The sequence below is a fragment of the Peromyscus californicus genome, unplaced genomic scaffold, assembly GCF_007827085.1.
Source record: "Peromyscus californicus insignis strain IS unplaced genomic scaffold, ASM782708v3 Scaffold_9__1_contigs__length_137607984, whole genome shotgun sequence".
Classification (NCBI taxonomy): Eukaryota; Metazoa; Chordata; class Mammalia; order Rodentia; family Cricetidae; genus Peromyscus; species Peromyscus californicus.
The window spans coordinates 92764808-92788322 of record NW_026294617.1 but is presented as its reverse complement, the minus strand read 5'-3'; positions in this window follow the sequence as shown (position 1 = coordinate 92788322).

Below are 23515 nucleotides of genomic sequence, written 5' to 3'. Positions count from 1 at the left end.
TGGAAGGGGAAATTTGGCTGCGCTTCTCTTGCTGTCTTAGCTTCCAGCTTTCTGTTTTCTCTGCCTTGACTTGGGCATCTGTTGAAACTGAGAACTCACAATGGAAATTCAGCACAAGGGCACGGCGACAGATGTTCCTTTTCGCCTTGCAGGAAGATAAACATGTAGTTTAATAGACCAAAACTTATGTATTGGATTCTTCAGAGGATAGCATGTGGATGCTCCCCATGCCTTCCAAATAGATCTTGTTTGTCTACAGCCTTGTTTGTGCTTGTTGTTAAATGCTGACGACAGGCTCTGCTTTCCCTTACTGGACTGAGTGGCTCTTTAACCTGCAGTTTCTGGAATCCCATCTCATCATGGCATGTGGGAAAGAATGTGGCTTTAATGTAGAAATCTCATTATCAATCATCTCCTATGCCTCAAGTTTCTTCTCTCTTTTCTCTCTGACCAAGTATGTGTCCTGTTTCCGTGTCTTGGCTGGGGCTCGACACTCTGTGATTCCTGAAGGTCTACACCTGCTTATTGTACCCTCACATGCTTGTTTTGGCACCCTCTAAAATCTAAAAGACCATTACCAACCACATCAGATGGAATTTGATGAGTGGAACAGTTCTAAGGCTTGTGATTTGGACCGCCCTCCATCTTTGCTTCTAGTGGAGACCTCTGTCATTTGCTTCCCATTCATTTGTGTTCTTCCTGTCCCTCTTTATTCTACATTTATTTTCTGCTTCTGATCTTTCTCCCCAAATAACCACTTACTGCAAACATTGGCCATTTATTTGTTCATCAGCCATTTTTGCAAGCTCCACTCTCCACATATCAGAGCATATGTTAGATCCTGATGGATCAATGATTAGCAAGTGAGTCCGAGCCTCTCAGGAGCAACTCCGTCTGAGAGAGCAGTTAGAATCTGAAATAGTTAATCAAGATATACTTTATTTATTTATTTTTTTTTTTTGGTTTTTTTTTCGAGACAGGGTTTCTCTGTGTAGCTTTGCGCCTTTCCTGGAACTCACTTGGTAGCCCAGGCTGGCCTCGAACTCACAGAGATCCGCCTGGCTCTGCCTCCCGAGTGCTGGGATTAAAGGCGTGCGCCACCACCGCCTGGCTTAAGATATACTTTATTAATAACAAGGGTAGACATATGTACGAACTTGAGATGAACCAGTGAGGTGGGATAGTTAACTCAGTCACTGTTAGAACAAAAGAGAAACATGGGTATGAAAAGATGGGACAGATATTGTCTAAAGGCAGACAGGGCAAATGTGAACGTTTTGTATGTGAGAGATTACAAGCACTTCTTCTAGGGAATAAAGATGGCCCAGGAACTAATGATGAATGAATTTGGAAGAGTAACAATGCCTTATCATAAAGGTGGCAAGTAGGTGACTGTATCATCCCCTTCGTCTCCCCCCCCCCCCCATTGCAGGCATTTTTAAGAATGAAAGGAGTCTCACTAGTTCGAGCTGAGAAAAAACCTCATCATCTGAGAGAGGCTTTATTGCAGGCAATAGAGATTCTGTACTAGTGGCTGTTTAGCATCACATTCCCCCTGGAACCTGGGGGTAGAGGTTCTTGTGCTTAATGGTAAGTTCCATCCAGTGCAACCAGGCAAGTCACGGGGCAGGTGTATGATCCAGGCTCTCTGAGTGGATGTTTCAGCCTGGGGAATAATAATCCTGAGGGTGGAAAGGGAGAGTCCAATAGAGGTAGCCTGGAGTGGAGTTCTAAGCACACCATTGCTGGGTCTGGGTTCTACCTTCCTTGGTGCAGGTTTGAGTTCTGGGCCTGGGTCTCTCGGTGGCAAGCTGATCCTCTACCCTCTCTCTGATTCTCCCAGTGTGTTCTTTATTCCTTCTCTTGTTGCTGTTTGTGTCTGTTCTGTGCAGTTGACAGCTCCTGTTTGTGAAGTGGAATTACAGCACAGGATTATTTCAGTTGGGACTTGGAAGCTGTGCCAAGGAGGAAAATTAGGGGTGTGAGGAAACATACTACTGTCCTGGGATGGAACCATCTTGTCATATTCTGAGAGGAGCTCTGAGGACTTTTCACAATCAAGTTTCCTGTGGAACTGAGCAAGAAGAAAACAAGGGCCACCCTAATGTCCATCTCAGAAGCCACAAAGGATGACCGTGGGCTGGAGGTGACCCAGCTGGACCTGCGTTGCTGCTGTTATGCATGTTGCTGACACAGATCAGGGAATCTGACAGAGGACTATGGAGGCATTTGGTTTGATCTTTTCAAAGGCTCTCAAATTGCTCTGGCTGTAAAGTCCTCTACACTCTAGAGAGCCCTGCAGTCTGTGGGATAGCCTTGCAGTCTGTGGGATAGTCCCGAAGTCTGTGGGATAGCCCTGCAGTGCGTGGGATAGCCCTGCAGTGTGTGAGATAGCCCTGCAGTGTGTGAGACAGCCCTGCAGTGTGTGGGATAGCCCTGCAATCTCTGGGATAGCTCTGCAATCTCTGGGATAGTCCTGCAGTCTCTGGGATAGCCCTGAAGTCTCTGGGATAGTCCTGCAGTCTTTGGGATGGACCTGAAGTCTGTGGGATAGCCTTGAAGTCTCTGGGATAGTGCTGCAGTTTCTGGGATAGTCCTCATGTGAGTACCAGAGATTTAGATGAAGAATTTAGTTAAAAGAAAAATTCCATGTATGTTTTCTTAACTTCCTTTCATTAGGAGAGGCACCAAAGCAGAGGCTTCCCATAGTGTTCTTTGCAGTTTGTGCGTTCCCTTTGTAATCCATTAAATTTTATGGTATTAGTGGGGATTTGAAGCACCAGATTGAATCAATAGTCATTTCTTCTGCATCAGCTCTTTCTCACAGCTCCCTGTATATTAAGCAGTATTTTAGCATGCTGTCTGACCTTTCCCTCTTAGACTGCACTTCCTAATTATAACTTCTCCTGTTTTGCTATGATATATATCTAAGGTCAAAGGCTATAAATAGTACCTGCGAATTTTTCCCAATGGATTTAAAAAACTAATGTGTGCAAATCAGAATTATCCATGTCTTTTTGGCTGGCAGTCTAGGATGCTACAAAACCTTAAAAACTTTTTTGATCTGCTCAATCATCCCAAAAATTTAGTATTCTGGGTCACCCTGGATGCAGTCTAAGTTTTGAACGTGCTAAGCCATCAAGAGCTGAGGAAAATCATTGAATTTCTCTGCATGCCCATGTTCTCCCATTGCAAAGCTCTGCTGATCTTCCACAGGCTGCCTCACTGAGAAACTGTCATCCAGTGGTAGAAAGTAAACCCATGGGACCCACTTCCTGCTTTCTTTCATGGTGAAGGGGCAGCTCCCAGTGCATACAGGATTGTTATCTTTTCAAGCAGTCAGCCCTGTGCTGTTGGTCAGATACGTGTCTAACAACATGTTAAGAGTGTTGTCTGTAGTCTATTGCCTCTCTGTGGCACATTGGAAAGGTGCGCTAGGCTAACAGGCATGGCAGCCAGTGGGTGTCATTTACTTCTAGAGCAGCATTTCAGTAGAGCCACATCTAGGAGTTTGACAGGCCACCTTACTTTCAGCTGTGAGGTGAGAATTTTGCTTTGGGTGTGCCTCGTCCCCTACCAAGCCAGGGTACAAGCGGCAGTAATAGCCAGCATAATTGCATCTCTGCCTCTTTCTCTCCCTCGTCTGACTTTGTTTCCTCTTTCCCTTCCACAATCTGATCCTTTCCCAAAGACACTTCTTAGATAGAGTTACCATGTAAGGCATGACTCTCTCTAGCATCCCTCTGCCTCAGGACATTAATACTGCTTGTCTTCTCAGGAGTCAGACCTAGAGGTTGGCACCCAGAGCAGAGTCGCCCATTTCCTTGGGTTGCATCCTATGCTGGTCACCATGCTGGTTCCAGCATGGCAGGCAGCTTTTGTTGTGCTGCTGAACTCTTGCTCACACCCTGGGACCTGCCCCTGGCCTAGAATTAGGGATCTTGCTATGCACAAAGAGTATTGGGATGTGGGTGGGAGAAGATTAGCCACGAGACCACGAGCAAGTTCTCAAGCATTGTGAAGCCTAGAAATATTTATTCTGAAATAGACATAATATGATTATGATATTAAGAAGGGTTAGTGAAATCACATGTGTAAAACTCTACTGGAATACAGAAGGATCTGAGTGAGATTTGACTCCTTATGTAAGCTGGTACATTTCATGGATGCTGGCAAAAGACACAAGTTTCTTTTGTGAGAGAAAAGGACTCTGTTACAGCCAGAGAATCACAGTTATGCTGAGATTCCTTTCTCACAATGGGAAGCTGAAGGCCAAGTAATACCCACACATGTAAGGGGATGCACTGCAGAAAGAATCTACAAATTTAGGAAACATCATTAAAAAATAATGGGCCAGAAATGTGGCTCAGTACGTAAAGGTGCTTGCTGTAAAAGTCTGACAACCTGAGTTTGAACCCCAGAGCCCATAGTCGAAGAAGAGAACTAATTTCCAGAAGTTGTCATCTGACTTCCACATGCATATTGTGGCAGAAGCCTGCACATTGGCACACACACACACAAATGCATGCACGCACACATGCATGCACAGGGTGCACGTGCGCGCGCACACACACACACACACACACACACACACACACACACACTGAAGACAATAAACAAAATAATGGAAAAATGAGTAAACCTACTGTCTTACTTAGGGCTTCTATTGCTGTGAAGGAACACCATGCACCATGACCATGGCAACTCTTAGAAAGGAAAACATTTTGTTGGGGTGGCTTACAATCTCAGAGGTTTAGTCCAGTATCATCATGGTGGGAAGAAACATAGTGGTGTGCAGGCAGACATGGTGCTGGAGAAGGAGCTGAGAGTCCTACATCTTGATCAGCAAGCAACAGGAAGTAGACTGTGTCACTGGGTGTAGCTTGAGCATATATGAGATCCCAAAGTCCATCTCCACCGTGACACAACTTCCTCCAACAGTACTACACCTATTCCAACACAGCCACACTTCCTAATAGTGCCATTCCCTATGAGAGTATAAACTTGTAGCCACATCATAATGCAAAAAGCATTTAGTCCAACTTCAAAAGTCCCCATAGTCTATCAGTCTCAACAATGTTTTAAAGTCCAAAGTTCAAAGTCTCTTCTAAGGTTCATGCAATCTCTTAATTGTAATCCTCTATAAAATAAAATAAAAAAAAACCAGATCACCACATACTTCTAAGATATACCGGCACAGGATACACATTACCATTCCAAAATGTAGGGAAGGGAGCATAGTGAGGAAATATTGGACCAAAGCAAGACAGAAAACTAGTTGGGCAAACTCCAAAGTCTACAACTCCATGTCTGATGTCAAAACATTCTTCAGATTTCAAACTCCTTTCAGCTTTGTTGACTGCAACATACTTCTCTTTCTTGGGCTGCTTCCACTTGGTTAGCTGCTGTCCTTCGCAGTATCCCATGACTCTCACATTTCAAACATCTTGAGTTCTGCAAGGCAATCCAGGCTTCACTTTCACAGCTTCACATAATGACCTCTCTAGGCCTTCATTCAAGGACACTCTTGACATATGCCTGGCCTCAGCTGCTTTTCTTAGTCCCAGAGGAATATTATATAATCTCTTTCTTCTGTTCTTAAGGCCAGAACCACATTGCTGAAGCTGCCACATTCTGCTGCTTTCTGGGGCTGGAACATGGCCCCCTCATTCAATTACGTCTTCACCAACTTTTTGTTTTTGATAGTTTCCTTCACTGCCTAAGCTTGGCTGTCCTGAAACTGGATATGTAGACCAGCCTGACCTCAAACTCAAATATCCATCTGCCTCTGCCTCTGCCTCTGCCTCTGCCTCTGCCTCTGGTGTGCTAGGATTAAAGGTGTGTACCACCACACCTGGCTCTAAGCTTTACTTTACTTTTAACAAGTTGGAAACTTAGCCAGGTGGGATCAAGTCCTGAGGTCAACATTCCCTTTATTACAGTTCTTAATATGTTTAGCTCCTTGAACACAGGACTTAGCTTCATTCTACATCCTGGTGCTCCCTTTCTCCTAAAATTATACATTTTGTATTTTTCTTTGCTGAGCTTGCTCCTTCTAAATATAAATCTTCATTAGAGTTAACACTAATAACAATGTGACAGAGTCTATACTGGGCTGTTGTGGGATTTACTCTGTCAATGGAATTAATCCAAATCTCTTCACTTTAGCCTTGGGTAGACTCTTTGGACAAGGGCAAAAATCAGCCACATACTTTACCAAAATATCACAAGAATGATCTCTAGGCCACATATTAATATTTTTCTCCTCTGAAACATCTTGGTCCAGACCCCCACAGTTCATCAAATGACACTCAGCTCCAGTCTCCCATGCTCCTACTAGTATGGTCCATTAAGCAGCACTTAAAGCATTTCACTACTTTCCTAATACATAGTACTATGGTCCATATTACTCCAAACAAAAACTTGGTCAGGACTATCAGCAATATCCCAGTTCCTGGTACCAACTTCTGTCTTAGTTAGGGTTTCTATTGCTGTGAAGAGACACCATGACCATGGCAATTCTTATAAAGGAAAAACATTTCATTTGGGTGACTTACAGTTTCAGAGGTCTATTCCATTATCATTATGGTGGGAAGCATGGTAGTTGTGTAGGCAGACATGGTCCTGGAGAAGGAGCTGAGAATCCTACATCTTGATTAGCAGGTAACAAGAAGTAAACTGGGCATGGCTTGAGGATATATGAGACCTTAAAGAATGTGGCTGCATTTCCTCTAATGTGACATACTTTCTTCAACAAGACCATACTTACTCCAACAAAGCCACACCTCCTAATGGTGCCACTCCTTATGAGCTTATTGGGGCCGATTGCATTCAAACTACCACAACTATTTGTTCTGGAAGAATGCTGTCCTTTAAGGCAGCTTACTATGCAAACATCATCGCAGAAAATTCCAGGTCAAAAGCAGTAAGGTCTCTATTTGGAAGATGAACGGAAATGCAAGTGACCTATTTGATAAGTTCCCAGAGATTTGGCTGTCTCTGTAGCGGCTGAAGCACTTCATCAAGGATCTTAAGTACAAAAAGTGAATCAGTTCACTATTAAGAACCCAACCTCCACTTAACTATCATGGGACTCGTTTTTAGGCAATTTCATGAGCATCTAGACTCTGTCTCGGAATCAGATCCATAGCAGACAGTCTGCATGTTTCACTGAAGAACTAAGTAATTCATCATTTCTAAAGCACAACATCCAATATAAAATGTGATCATCAGATTGTGAACCACGCATCCTTTTCCTCTTTTGCTTCTGTTGTGTATATTTTTTTTCAGAATATATTGTACACATGAAGCTCTTATAAAATAACACCTGCTGATTGCTATACCCATAAATCAGTGCCTTGCTTAAGCTCAGCCCTTGTCAGAAAAACAACTTCTTGGAACAGATGAGAAGTAACACAGAGATCCATAAGGGATGCCTTCGTCAAACCATCCCCTCAAAGCTCAGGGAGGAAGAGGAGCTTGAAAGATTACAAGAGCCAGAGCTGATAGATGACTACAAATAAAGTTTTTTTTTTCAGCTATAGCATGACTGAGGCACAGAGGAATGCACAGACATTGGGACAGTATACACAAGACCTGTACAGCTTCAAGCCTGATGGGGCCCCAGCACTGCAAGGGGGAAGGCTCACCACCAAGAAGCTATCTGCAATGGATACCTGCTGGCAAAGGGAAAATCATCCTTCTCTAATAGAATGTCAATAGGTATATCAACTACACTCCAGATGCCATGCCCGGGACTAGTTTGCCAACAAAAATGAACTCCATGGGTCTTGTATGACAAAACTTTTCTTGGGGGGATGCACCACATATGTCTACTCACCACAGATAGGGAGCCCATGACAGACCAAAGTACAAATACCACTAACGTCCAGCTTGGTGAACCAATGAGTTTTATTGGGGTCACTTACAGGACTATGGCTGAGGGGTTACTTATAGCAGCAGAAATCACTCAAAGACAGCTGCATCCCACTCAAGCATGTGTGACAGCTCACAAAGCTGGGAACTTGAAGTATACCGCACAGTCTTCAGGAACTCAACTGTTGGAGAGTGCCCTTTCCAGGTGCCTCAGTTGGTCTAAACATCTTCTAGGCAGCTGGACTGGTCGCAGCATCGTTTGTGCAGCTTTACCTTCCTGAGAGTCTGCTTTGCAGCTTGGCTTTGCTTAATAGGAGGGATTCTCAGCATTTCCATAAGGCAGGGAGGGGCCTAGTGAATCTGGTCAGTTTCAGGGACTTACTGAAGCTCTTTTGAGTTGTTTACCTTCCTGCTTAAGGAGATTCCCTACAGGATGGAATGTTTCAAACTCAGAGAAAGCTATTTCACAACAATTTTTTTTCCTTTGTGGACATTTTTGTTCTGTTTTTTGCCATTTTTTTTGGTCTTATTGGCTTTTTGTTTGTTTTGAGTTTTGAGAGAGACAGGGAGAGAGAATATGAAGTTGGACGGTTAGGGTGGTGAAGAGGATCTGGAAGGAGTTGGGGGAGTGGAAATCATGATCAAAATATATTGTATGAAAAAAATTCTGATAGATTGACCAAATAAAACACATAGACAATCCTGAATTTTTAACTATAACACTGACTTATACTTTTCCCCACCATATATGGTATCTTAGTCAGGGTTACCATTTCTTCCATGAAACACAATGACAAAAGCAACTTGGAGAGGAAAGGTTTATTTTGCTTACTCTTCCATATCACAGTTCATCATCAAAGAAAGCCAGGACAGGAACTCAAACAGGTGAGGAACCTGGAGTCAGGAGCTGACACAGAGGCCATAGAAAAGTGCTGCTTACTGGCTTGCTCTTCATGAGTCACTCAGTATGCTTTCTTATAGAATCAGGACCACCAGCCCAGGGGTGGTCCAACTCCCAATGGGTTGCGTCCTCCCCAATCAACCACCAATTAAGAAAATGCCCTACAAACCTGATTCCCGCCCCATCATACAGAGGTATGTTCTTAGTTGGGGCTCCCTCTGTAAGTTTGCACCTCTGAAAGGAAAGGTATCCCCAATTCCAGTCTTGCAGCTTTGAAGGAAAAGGTATCCTGGCAGTTGGGAGCCAAGGAATACCATAAAGTCACACGGCACAACAAACTTCACATGAGAGTCATTGGGAAAGACACACGAGGGTGTCTAACTCTGCTCAGGGGAGAAGCAGCCGAAACTGAGCAGTTTCATGTCGGGTTTATTGGAGTGGTGGTGGTGGAGCTTTCCAGGGTGTCCTGGGATTGGTGGGGATTTGTGGCCTGATATTGGGCTTTTTTTTTTTCTTTTTTCTGTAGGGCAGAGCTTGGCCGTTTATGTCTGGAGGGCCTAGAAACTGCCCTTATGGCCTAGAATAGTCTGAAGTGGGGCCTGGCCACTCCAGCCTCAAAGGGCTTACACTTTGTGAAGTCTCTCAGAAGACTTTAGCTTGTGTCAAGTTGACATAAAACTATCCAGGACTACTGACCCCTTGTCAACTTGACACATAAACACAGCACTTTTCAATCAGGACCTTTCCTTTCTCATTTATCCCCAAGATGGCATGTTGATATTAAAACCACAATTTAAAGCATACATAACGCTAACAGTCCCACAGTCTTTACAAATTCAAATACATTAAAAGTTCAGTCTTTTTAAAAATTCAAAGTCTCTTAACTGTGGGGTCCTGTAAAAATCAAAATTAAGTTAAATACTTTCTTACTTCAAGAGGTGAAGGCATAATCATAATCGAATCAAAGCCAAACAAAACTCCAACTGTCCAATACCTGGGATCCACTCACAACCTTCTGGGCCCCTCCAAAGGGCTTGAGTCACTTCTCAGCCTCCACCCTCTGCGGAACACACAGCTTGTGTTCTAAGCTCAGGCAGTCTCCACTTCACCACTGCTGCTGTTCTTGCTGGTCATCCCATGGTACCGACATTTCCAAAATGCTGAGGTCTTCTGCTGCAACTGGGCTGCACTTTCACCAATATCCTCTGATGGGTGCTCTTCATGGTGCAGAAGTTTCCCCAAGACCCCTTGGATTCTGGGGCTTCCACTGCTAACCTGGCTGCACCTTCACCAATGGCCTCTCACAGTTCCAAGCCTCAGTTGCTCTCCGTGACCCCTTCCTGTCACAGTACCACCTGAGAGACTCTTACACATGACCAAGTTTGGCTGCCAGCAAAAGATGCAAGCTTGGCCACTCATGAACTCTGCTTGCATGTGCTGACTCTGAGGAAACACTTCCCAGATGATTTCACCTCGAGGCTGGTTTTTTTTTTTTCCCTTAATTACTACTAATTTCTCAGCTCCAGGTGACCAGCATTGACTATCCCATCAAATCAAAGGTTTCACTTTAGTGGTTCTGGTATGTTATCAATCATAGCCAATTCTTCAGCCCCAGCAACCAGACCCACAGGTTCTTATCTTAAAATATGCAGTGCCTCCTAGAGTCTTTGAGTGAGTGACTCTCAAACTTCCCTCTGGAACTTGACAAGCCAGGCCTCCACATTCTGCATTTCTCTTAATATGTTTATCTTCCCAGCTACCACAGAACAGCTCACTGAGCTCTCAAGACTCAATGGCTTTTCTAGCTCAAAGTTTCTAGCATCAAAGTCTTTCTACAATCCTCCCCCAAACAACATGGTCTGGAATGTCACAGCAATACCCCACAATCCTGGTACCAATTTCTGTCATGATCAGGGTATTTCTGTGGTGAAATACCATGAGCAAAGCAACTTGGGGAGGAGAGGGTTTGTTTGGCTAACTCTTCCACACCGATAATTATCATCAAAGGAAGTCAGGACAGGAACTCAAACAAGGTAGGAACCTAAAGGCAGGAGCAGATACAGATAGAGGACACGGAGTAGTGCTACACACTGGCTTTCTCCTTATGCTTTGCTCAGTCTGTTTTCTTACAGAATCAACTCAGGGATGGCACAGCTCCTGTCTTAGTTAGAGTTTCTATTGCTGTGAAGAGACACTATGATCATGGCAACTCTTATAAAGGAAAACATTTAATTGGGGATGGCTCACAGTTCAGAGGTTTAGTTCATTGTCATCATGGTGGGAAGCATGGCAGCATGCAGGCAGATGTGGTGCTGGAGAAGTAGCTGAGATTCCTACATCCATATCTGAGGGCAGCAGGAAGAGAGAGTGACACTAGACCTTGCTTGAGCATCTGAAACCTCAAAGCCTGTCCCCAGTGACACACTTCCAACAAGGCCACACTTCCTCCCACAAGGCCACACCTCCTAACTATGCCTCTCCCTATCAGTCTATGGGGACCATTTTCATTCAAACTGCCACAACTGCCAATGGATTGGGTTCCCCAATCAATCACAAAAAAAGAAAATACCCTAAGAGCTTGCCTACAGCCTGCTCTGATAGAGGCATTTCCACAATTGAAGTTCCTGTCCTCTCAGATGGCTTTAGCTGTGCCACATTGACATAAAACTAGTCAGCATGATGGGTAGTGGTGGAGCATACCTTTAACCCCAGCACTCAGGAGGCAGAGGCAGGCAGATCTCTGTGGGTTCAAGGCCAGCTTGGTCTACAAAGTGGGTTCCAGAATAGCCAGAGCTGTTACACAGAGAAACCCTGTCTTGAAAAACCAAACCAAACCAACCAACCAAACCCTCTAAACCCCCACAAAAACCAAATAAATAAATAAATAAATAAATAAATAAATAAAAATAAAAAAATAAAAATAAAACCAAACCAAAAAACTAGTCAGCACATATGGTATTGAACTGACGACACAAGTAAGGAATGAATTTTAATTTCTGTGGATCTTCAAAGAAGTGGGATGCGTTGCTCCATGTACTCTTGTGGATGTTCTAAGAACATAAAATGACCAAAAAGGTAATGAGCAAAAGAGAGAAGAATTAAAAATATAAATAATGCCCAAACTGGATAAATGGCTTGGAAATAAATTGAAAGTTGATATAAGCTCAGGAATTGACTTTTATTTTTCCCACGGCCATTTCCCAAAATTCATGTGCATTTCACAATGAAAAATGCCCACCCATCACTCCTACATAAATCTTCTTAACCCCTGAAATTAAAATCTCCACGGAAAACTGAGCAGTCACATTAAAACAATGGCTCAAGCTGGGCCACCTGCTTCCCGAGGCTGTATATCAACGCAGACCTAGGAGGAGTCAGGGCTGGTGGTGGCGTGAGGAAGCCACACTGGGGTTGTTTCTCACCCTGTGCCTTTTCTGCGTTCTGGGGAGGTGTGTTTTTTGGTTTTTGTTTTTCTCTTAGCTTCTGCAGATTGTATTATGTGCAAACCTGGACCCAGCATGTTTTCAAGACCACAATAATGGCTGTGGTGGGCAAAGCCCAGAAGGGCCTGATGCTATTATTATGGAACATATTTGGTATTCATAAGGTCACAGCATTGGGATGCCTGGTCAGATTTTGGGGGCCTCTAAGGCAAGCAAAGAATGGAAAGCAATAATGTGTTCTATGCTGCCTGCTCTTGTGTAAGCTACAGTCAAGTTTCGCCTGATAATTTCTTTCCCATTAATCCTTTTTTTCTGTGTTAGGAAATCTTTGGAAAATTGCTGAGTTGGCAGCTGAAAGTATTTTCTTGGCAAGCCCTTTGAAATTGTAATTGTATTAAAACGAGCCCTTTTCTTATCTTTGCCTTGGAATAACTGTTTCTTTTTCTTCTTTTCCGTTCTCTGTTGGAGAGAAGAATAAAATGAATGGTGTGTCTTTATCCTCAGCCCATCATTATTTCGGAGCTTTCAGAGACTGCGGAAAGGCTCCATTGTTGAGTCATTTTACCCCAAATCAGTGGCAGGTTGGGAGGTATTAGCTGGGCATAGCAAAAGTAGCATGCGTATGTAGGTGGGTCCGGCATCTCAGCTGGTCCTGGGATGTAAATAAGCTGCAAACAAGCCATTCTCCAGAACTCAGAATTCTTCATTGTTGCTGCCCCATCCTCATGAATTTAGGCTCCTGGAAGGTGAGTACAATATGCCAATTATAGTAAAGCTGTCTGACCCCAGCTTATGAAGCAACACAAAACTGTGTGTTCAAAATTTTGTGGAGCCGCCTTTTTGAAATTGATTTTCAGGCACTGTTGACTTGTGATTTTGTTTTTGCCTCCAGTGGGAATCCTGGGTTAGGAAGAGCAGTATATTCCTTCTGGTATCTCTCTGGGATAAATAAAGAGAAGGTAGGAGGCCATTTTCTCACCGGCCTCAGGGTTTCTCTAGCATATCTTGAATCATTTTGCCCTACCCCTCCAGGGCTTCCATTGGGCCTGGAGACCACAAAATGAGAAAACAACAATAGCAATGCCTTCATTTGTAGGTCACCTCTGACTCAGGGCAAGGGGTTTCTGCTGGGATGGCGCAGTAGAAATGATTCTGGGTCGCTGGGTTTCCACAGGCAAATTTTTTTTTTTTATTTGTTTGTTTTGGTTTTGTTGTTGTTGTTCCGTAGTAGCCAGGTCACCCTGGAGCCCCTTAGAGTGGGTGTCCCAAGGAAAAGCAACTGTGCTTGCATTTGTTACAAAGTACCAACTTGTTATATAAGGTTTCTTCTATTCCCTACTCTCGGAGCATAGTGGGTGGGATTAAGCTTAAGGGTCGAAATGAGGGCACAGACGTGACTGCACCAAAGGGTCTGAATCCCAGCTACGGGAATCTAAGGCACGTCACCTAACAGGGTGGTGGAACTTTTCATCTCCTTGTTTTTTTTTTTTTTTTTAAGCTATAAATAAACTCTGGAAGGAGCTGAGTTCAGGTCTGCACACTGTATTTTATTAGTTAAATAGCTTTGGGCAAGTTATTTAACTCTCATTGCTTGGTTTCTGCATCTACAAAGAGAAAACAGTCCCGTCCCCCCCCCCCCCCCCCCGGGGGACCATTTAAAGATAAAATGATATATATAATGCTTATGTTGTAGAGCAATGCTCAGTTAATGTTCCTATCCTTTTCCTGCTACTGTCTTAATGACCAGTCCTACCAGCCTCCAGAAGACCATTCTGTACCCCACTTAGAATGGATCCCCCAAACAATGTTCTGGACGTCACAAGAAAGGTTGGCTAGTATATCTGCCAGATGGCCAACTTCCTGGAAATAAATAGGAGGTGGTAAGTTTTGTGGAAAGGGGAGTCACCCTAGGGTTGGTGAGAGAGGGTGAGCCCTTGATAGAGGACACAAGAATACGTGTGACAATAGACCCACTCAGGATAAATGAACAATACTTTTCAATGTTTAAAGCAGAGCAAGGGAATGACTTAAGAGAACAATTGAGAAGAAGATGAATTACACTTTCTGTTTGGAGATTACTCTGGTTTTATTGCTCTAACAGAATATCTGAAACTGGGAACTTTTTACTACAAAAAGAAGGTTTATTTAGCTCGGACTCTGGGAGGCTGAAAGTCCAAGATTGAGCACTTCCATCAGTTGGCCCCTAGTGAGATCCTCCTCCCTTCTTGAGTGGATCTTGTCACACCAGATGAACCTACATGAGAGGAGAAGACATGGTAAGACAGGAGGCCACGTGGGAGCAGGAGGGATCAATCACCAAGTGACACCAGAGGCCACAGAGTGCAGTGGGGCCAGGCTTGCCATTTGTAGCAAGTCGCTGGGATCCGACGAGAAGAAGGTCTGTTTAATCTTCTCATGGATGTACCTGTGAATCAACCACCTCTCACTAGGCTTTGCCCTCCAATATCACTTTAGGGACCCCACTTAAGGGAGGTGGTCATTCCATTCTTCGTCTTGACACTGTCAATTTGGAAATTGATGTGGACTGCACATTTACTGAACTCCTCTGACCCTCTACCTCCCACAAATACCAAGACTAGAAATTGAGAAGGACTGGCAGATTGAGGTTTGGAAAGATCATGGGAGGTGTAGATTTTGTGCATGATTTTAGTATACTAGCACTTTGCACTTAGTGTTTAGAATCATAAGTACACAAGTGATTGTCTAGTCCCTGCAGAATCAAGGATTCCTCTGGTATTTGTTCTGCTACAACAAATTTATGGCTTAAAATGAGACAAATATGTGACCTCACACTTCTTACAGCCAAAATCCCAACCAGGTGCTAGACTAAAAGCAAACCATGAACAGAGCCTGTGTTCTTTGGAGGCTCCATCTTCTAAGAAGATTACTCTCATCTCCTTCCCACATTCATTTTCTCCCTTCTTCCTTTTAGCCAGGCTCTCCATAAGTAGTTTGGGTCAGCCTTGATCCCATAATACATCTTGCTTAGTTTCCAGTGTGCTGGGATTACAGGTGTGAGCCTCCACTCCCAGCCTTCCGTTCTGTTTCTCATGCACTTACATAGTCATCCTGGCTGGACTCACCCAGATAATCCAGGATACTCTCCTCATTTGATTATCCTTACCACAGTCCCCTTACAAAGTCCACTCCCATGAGGAGAACAATGTACTTGCAGGTTCTGCAGGACAGGCTATGACGTCTTTGGGAGAACCTAGTTCCACATACATCACTACGCCATCCTGAGTACCTTCTGTGTCAGTTCTCTTAATTTAAACGTTATTTGATTCTTTTGCAGTTAAACGAGAAAATGTGTGAGTGGAAGAAGCCAGTTAAACCAAGAATGAGTGATGAAGCATGCCTCTTTTTGTCTCTTTCTACATTGGTAGGGTAGGAGAAGTCAGCAAGAAGCCACTGAAGAACAGGATGGGGTGGAATGTCACGGAATTAGATATTACCTTAACCATTTCTGGGGGCACATTGTTTCTACATCTAGGCTAGCTCGCCTCACACTCCTCCTGCCTTAGCCCCGTAAGAATGGGATTACAGAAGTGTGACTCCACTCACAGATAATAACTTAAGTCTTCGGTGTGTTTGGTTTTGTGTTTTTGAGACAGGGTTTCACTACGTAGCCCTGGCTTACCTGGAGCTCACTGTGTAGACTAGACTGACCTTGAACTCAGCAGAGATCCATGTGCTTCTGCCTTTCGGGTGCTGGGATTAAAGGTGTGCACCACCACTCCTTTGCCTCTTGGCAGTCAGGCTCCATGAGAACAGTCGCTTGGCTAGCCCTTAGCCAGGAGAGCCACCCACATAGACCCACAACTGTGTGGATATAACACTACCACTGAGGAACAACTTCCCCGAGCGATTATTTTATTTTCCATTTTCTGTTTTTCCCGTTAATTTTGAGACAAGATCTTACTCTGTAGCCCAGGCTGGTCTCAAACTCTTGGCAATCCCTCTGCCTCAGCTTCCCTAGTGTTGGCATTACAGGCATGAGTCACTGTGCCTGGTCTGACTCATCTTAATGCATGTCGCACTGTGTAGCTTATATAGAAATTCTTCTGCTGTCAGTGGAAGGTAGAGCATCAACATAGCCTTGAGCCAGTACAGATAAACACAAATAAGAAGTAATTTACTTCTGCAGTTACTTACTGCCGAATCAGTCGGCAGCTCTTTTCAACCCAAGGCTTTCCATTTTCAAAGGGTAATGCTACAGTAGGTGGAGAATCCCCATGGCTATGACAAGACCGAGTTCTTTTGTTTGTGTGTTTGTTTATTTATTTATTTGTTTTGCTGCGGAATCAGTACTCTTTAAGCCATTCTAGAAAGCTCTTTCTGGTTGACAGCATCTCTAGGTGGCATTCTCATTATATTCAATCAGTTCAGTGCTCTGGTGTATAAGGTATGAAAATGTCCTGTGTACCGGCTTTTGTTTTTCTTTCAAATGTGTAGTATTGACTTTCTCATTAACTTCTCCTAACAACTGGCATTAGAAAAATTTTGTCAAATATTGAACGAAGTAGAACACCCATGCTGTTTGCTCCATCAATAGAATCACAGTCCACTCCACTACTGTTACTGATTTTTTTTAAAAAAGCATTCATTTTTATTTATGTATCTGAGTATTTGATCTGTGTGTATGTATGCGCACATGGTACCCCTGGAAGCCGGAAAAGGTCCCCAGATCTTCTGGAACTTGAGGTACAGGTGTTTGGAATTGCCATGTGGTTGCTAGGAACTAAACCTGGGTCTTCTGCAAGAACAGTAACCATTTAGCCATCTCTCCAGGCCCTGTAACTCATTCTTTAGGCAGTTTCTCCTAGAGATAGTGAGCTACGGGGCACCCACACCTGCTGGATACTCTTGCTGCTGTGGCTGGGACCGCTTCCCAGTCCGATGATTGTCAAATTCATTTGCTCCATCCGATACCTAACATTTTGTTTTTAATTTTTAAATTTAATTTAATTTGGTTTCTGCTGGGTGTTGAACCCAGTACCTCTATTATGCCAGAGAAGCGCTACACCAGTGAAGCTCTTTATGGTTCATTATTAGTCACTGTATTAAAAAAAACCAAAAAAAACAACAAAAAAAACCACCCAGAGGTTCTGTTGCCAGTGCGCATGTCAAGTGGCGCTCACCTCCTCCAGCTTCAGTTAGCAGCGATGTCACGCTGCTTACCACCTCCTGCAGCTTCAGTTCCAGGGGATCTGACGCCCTCTTCTTCTGGTCTCTGTGGACACCTGCACGCACATGGTGTACATAAATACACTGAAGTGCACACATACACATAAAATAAAGAAGTTACAGTGTCAGTTTTTGTTATTATGTGCATACAAATGCATCAGCGACTGTAGCAATCATCACAGTTAAGACAGACGGCACTTCTGTCCCTGCAAAGCTCTTTTCTCTGCATCAGCTGCAGTCAGCTCTCCATCATCCTGCAGCTTCAGGCACCCTTGCTCTGCTTCCTGTCATTGTGAGTTTCTTTGTCTTTTCTGGAATCCCAGGAATGGGAACCATGCATTATGTACATGTTCATGTCTGAGTCTTAAAAACTGGCACAGTGTTTTTGGGATTTATTCACGCTATTGCATATGTCAGTGGACTGTTTCTTTCCATTGATGAGTATTGTTTAATAGTATGGACAGATCACATTTGAAATCTGCTCACCCTCTGATGGATATTTTGAAGTATTTCTAGTTTGGGGCTCCTACGCGTGAAGCAACTGTGAATATTTGTTTCCATGACTATTCAGGGATGGTTTTATATCATTTCTTTCATTTCTTTCTTTATTGTTTGCAGTATTGGGAATTGCACATGGTAGGGAAGTGCTGTACCACTGAACCATATCATCAGTCCCCAATCCTTTCACCTTTTAAAATACAATAAATAATAAGTAAATAATAAAATAAGATTTCTAGGTTACAGGCAAGCATGCATTTAACTTCAGAGTAAATCTGTTTTCCCTGGGTACCATTTCACACTCCTATAAGCATCACATAAGGGTTTCATTTGTTCCACTACTTGCCAGCAGCAGTTGGAATTAGGATTTTTTTTTTTTTTTTGAGACAGTGTGTCATGTAGCTCAGGCTGGCCTCTTACTGAGGATGACCTTAAACATCTGAGTCTTCTGCTTACGTCTCTTCAGTGCTAGAATTACAGATGTGGGCTACCATGCCGTGTTATGTAGTGCTGGGAATTGAACCCAGGGTTTTGTAGAGGCTAAGCAAATACTCTACCAATGTAACTACGTCCTCATCCTTATCTTCCACCATTCTGGATATTAAATCCAGGGCCTCATGCATGCTAGGCAAACGGTCTACAGTTGAGCTTCACCCTTAGCCCCTTTGTAATTTGAACTACTCAAATGGTAAGGCTGTAAGATCCCATTGGATTTTTTTGTTTGTTTGTTTGGTTTTTGGAGACAGGGTTTCTCTGTGTAGCTTTGCGCCTTTCCTGGAACTTACTCAGTAGACCAGGCTGGCCTTGAACTCACAGAGATCAGCTTGGCTCTGTCTCCCTAGTGCTGGGATTAAAGGTGTGGGCCACCACCGCCCAGCTCCCATTGGATTTTTAATTGTTATGTTTATGGACACACAAGTATTTAGTCTTGTAAATCACTAATTACCATTTTGAGCTTAGTTTTAATATTTTGTTATTGTGTTGAGTTGTGTGATTTGTTTGTGTTTTGTAGGTATTTTTTTAAAGATATACGAATTTAATGGTTTTATCCCAGTCTATAGCTTGACTTCTTATTTTCCTAACTTTGATTTTGATGATGTGTAATTTGCTATTTCTGTTCCTATTGTTATTGTAATCAAGTAACATATTAAGTGACTTAAAGCTTGCACATTTAAAATTCTGGTGGTCAAAAGACTAAGTGAGGCAGGTCAGGCAGCATTCTTCCCACAGGCTCCATTTCTTTGTGTTTTGTCACTGTTAGAAGGTGTCTGTGACCCTCCTCCCTTGGTGTCACATCTCTCTGATTTCTACTTCCCTGTCATTTGCCCTCTCTGACTTTGAGCCTCCTGCTGCCATCACACAAGGTCACTTGTGATTACAGTGGTACTCCCAGTGAAGTCAGAAGTCTTCCCATTTCAAAACCCCTAGCTTAATCAAGCTTCAAAATCCCCCTTGCAGCCTCTAGTAGTTCATTCATGGGTTTGGAGAGCAGGACACGGACACTTTAGGGGCCATATTCATTTTACTGTGTCTAATCTCCCCCTCCCTCTCTCCTTCTCCCTTTTCCTCCTCCTCTCTTTCTCTCTGTCTCTCAAGATGATAAAAATTTTCTTGTGGAATTATATAAATCTAGCCATCATGCTTAGGGTGGATTTGTAATGTGTTTCAAATTAATTTCAGTGTTGAGGTAAGGGTTATAATTCATTTAATTGTTTTATTCTGTTTTTGTCAGTATCAATGCTGAAAAGCCCATCTTCCTCCTATTATTTACCTTGATGTTTTTGTTGGAAATCAATTAATCACTTATTGTGATTAACTCTATTCTCTATTCTTATTTTTTCTTGAATGCAAATGTGATTGGTTCAGCTCTTGGTTTAGAATCATGAGTTTGGAATCCCCTAATTTGTATTTTTAGATGTGACTTCCATGGCTCTTCATGATATGAGTCTTTCTTAAGCTTCCAGCCTGCACTTTTGACTGACTTTCCTGTTTCCTGACCAGTTTTTCTGAATGTCTAGCAATGCCTTGAGTGCACTATGTTCTTTGATCTCAGGTCTCTCCGGATGTTTCTACTTGGGCCTTGGACATCTGTTCCTTCACTTCATCTTACTTCTTTCATCTATGAGCTTGCCGTCTGTCACTTCTTCCTTTGCTGGGGTTATCAGCATATGCATCACACTGCATTCAGGTTGTTGTTAGACATTTCTGCTTCTTCTCTTCATGAAGGCTCCTAGGGTTGGGGTGCCATAACTGGCCTACTTATATCACTTAGCATTTACCATATTTATTTGGTAACTTTCTGCCACATAGTACAGGATTCTTTCTTGTCCATAGCAACTATACTTTATTTTGAAGAATAGAACTCATGAAGAAAGGGTGGCAAAGATCCTCCCTGTTTTGCATGTGTATGTGGGTGCATGTTGAGGCCTGAAGTTGATATTGGGTGTCATCCTTGATTTCTTTCCAAATTTATTTATTGAAGCAGAGTCTTTCATTGAACATGGAGATTGCAACCAGTTCTGGCTGGCCTCGATAGCAAGCTTGTCCTAAGTATGTTGTCCCTGTTTCCTAAGTACTGAGATTACAAGAAGTCAGCATATCTGCTTGCTGAGCTTTTATGTGGGTTCTTGGGTCTGAGTTATGGTCTTCATACTTGCATGGTGAGAGTGAGAGCTTTATCCACAGAACCATTTCCCTGGCCCCCCATTTAAGGGAAAATTTAGACGAAATGCCAATGTCAACAAGTATTTCCCTACAAAAGGATATTCTAAGTGAAGTAATGCATCAAAGTTTTAATAAATGAGCCTCAATATTTTGCACGGTGACCTTAATCAGTTTCTAGCAATCCAGTTGATAAATTCCTTAGGACAACAAAGATCACTGGGCATGTTTTCAATTTGATAAGGGTAAAGAGGGACAGGGAGTCAATGTTTATTTCAGATATTCTATGTACTTGGCAATAAACTGTAATCTTTATAACCATTATCTAATTAAATTCCTCCAAAAACCTGGACTGTGGCAGTATGCCAATGCCCAGAGAGGTATGACCACAGAGTTCATTGAGGTGCCTGTATTTAAATCTGGAGATATTCTAGTGTGTGAGCACTATCTACTTCCCTAGGCTAACCTCAGCTTCCTCTTAATTGTTGTAAGGAATCTATGATTTTGTAGTGACTAGGGGCATCATTAAACACTAGTTGCTGTGTGTTATCTAATAAACTTTTCCCATTTAGTAGAATTGCTCAATGTATTTTTAGACAGTTTGGTACCCTGTTAGTATAGACCTTATGTTGGTGTGTTTGTGCTTTAGCATCGCTCTAAAAGCTGTTCACAGACAAGACATCCAGGAAAATGCCACATTTGGCCTCATTTGAAGTTGTTCTTTCCACCATGTTCCCCCAAATAATCCATCCAAGAGGAACCAAGTGCAGGGGGCAGGGTACTAGCTATGCTCATAATCCTGGGACAGAACTCTAGGGAAATGTGACTCTAACCTATTGGGGACTTCCTTTATGTTCTCATAATTCTTCTCCTTCTCTTAAGTCCACAGGAGTTCAACAACCATGTCAGGTGTGTAGAGATGCTTCTCAGGGGAGGGGTGCGTCTTACTGACTTGCTCTCATGGCTTGCTCAGCCTGGTTTCATAAAGAACCCAGAACCACCTGCCCAGAGGTGTCCCCACCCACAATGAGCTGTGTCCCCCCCCCATCAATCATTAATTAAGAAAATTCTCTAAAGGCTTGACTGAAATTCAGTCTTATGGAGGCGTTTTGTCAACTGAAGCTCCCTCCTCTCTGATGACTAGCTTATGTCAAATCGACATAAAACTAGCCAGCATCAATGTCAAGATCAGGATGGATCTAATTTCTAAGAATTAGCGCATTGGCTTGTGTGCAACCAAGTGGCTTGGAGGAGGCTAGGGAGCTGGCTTAGTGGCTAAAGTGCCTGCCACATGAGCATTTGAACCTCAGTTCAATTTCTAGAACCCAAGTAAAGAGCCAAATGAGGTGGCATGTGTGTAATCCCAGGCCTTGGGTGGAGGAGACAGGAACACCCTTGGTGCTTGCTAGGCAGCTAGTCCACCCAGATTGGAGAGCCCTAGGTTCAGTGAGAGACCCTGTCCCCAAAAATAAGATGGAGAATGACTAAGGAAGATACTCAACATTGTTCTCTAGATTTTACATGTACATACTTATGCACACCATATCCAAACATAAACCACAAAACATCTTGGAGGACTTGTTAAATAATAGGTCGCCTGTTTCATCAGGGTAGTATTCAAAAACTTTATATTTTGAAGTTTTTATTACATTATTTATTTATTTGTTTATTTATTATGTGCAGCTGGTGGTGGGGAGTGCATACAGAGGACAATTTTCAGGAGTCATTTCTCTCCTTCCACTATATGGGTCCTAGGGCTCAAACTCAGCCTATCAGGCCTAGCAGAAACCCTTTTCCCACTGAGCCAGCTCGACAGTCAAGAACTCAGGTTTCTAAGAAGTTTCCATGTGCAGTTTGTACTGCTGGTCAGGGGCATTTGGACTGGGAGCTAATAGTTAGGAGAACAGCCCGTCAAAAACTGTTACATCAGTGTGTTTTAGTGTGTAATATGATGGCTACTTGCTAAGAATCAATAATGGAGAGTGTTAAAAATGCTGGTTTGTCAAGCGCCATTCCCAGAGGTGCGGGTTGGCAGCTTTGGAGAAGAATCCACAGATACATTTTGTAACAAGTTCTGCAGAGGAGACTTCCACGGCTGTGGTCGTTTGAACCATTTTGCTAAATCATGTGAACTTCTTTTCAGCTGTCATCTACCTCTGTGTACCCTGTGCAATTAGCAGGCTGATGCAGAGACATGTGGCCCTTCGCTGGGACCGTGATTGGCACGTAATTAAACATTGGCATTTTCAGAGGTTGATAGGGAAGCACTCAGGTCCCATGTGTGCCTCATTCTATTGAGTGACCTTGAGTAAAGGTGTTTACCCACCGATGCTTCCATTTCTTGATGTGACGGTGAAGTAAAGAGGTGAGCGTATGTAATAATCACTTAATATCTCATCCTTAGTAAACCCACTATGAACATGGCTCCTCCAGATTTCTCTGACACTCTCTGCTCCTAGAAGTGTGAGTGTATTAGCCACTTCTCTGTTGCCGTGATAAAACACCATGACTGAGGCAACTTCTAGAAGGAAGAACTGATTGGTGCTTGTGGTTCCAGGGGGACAAGAATTCATAATGGCAGGGAAGTGGCAGGCACGGCAATAGAAACAGCACAGGGAGGCTCACGTCTTGAACTGTCTCAGGAAGCAGAGAGTGAACTGGGAATGAGGAGTGGCTTTGAAACCTAAAAGCCCGCCCCCAGTGACAGACTTCCTCAAAGTCACATCTCCTAGATCTCCCTGTACCAGTGCCACCTACTGGGGACCAAATCCTCAAGTATATGAACCTATGGAGACATTCTCATTCAAACCACCACAGTGAGATGCTGCCAGCTCACCCACAAATACACATCTTGCTGCAAGTATTTATTGTGCTGATATACATAAATTAAGGGAAGGGACCAATTCAAAGAAACAAGTAGAAAAAGATG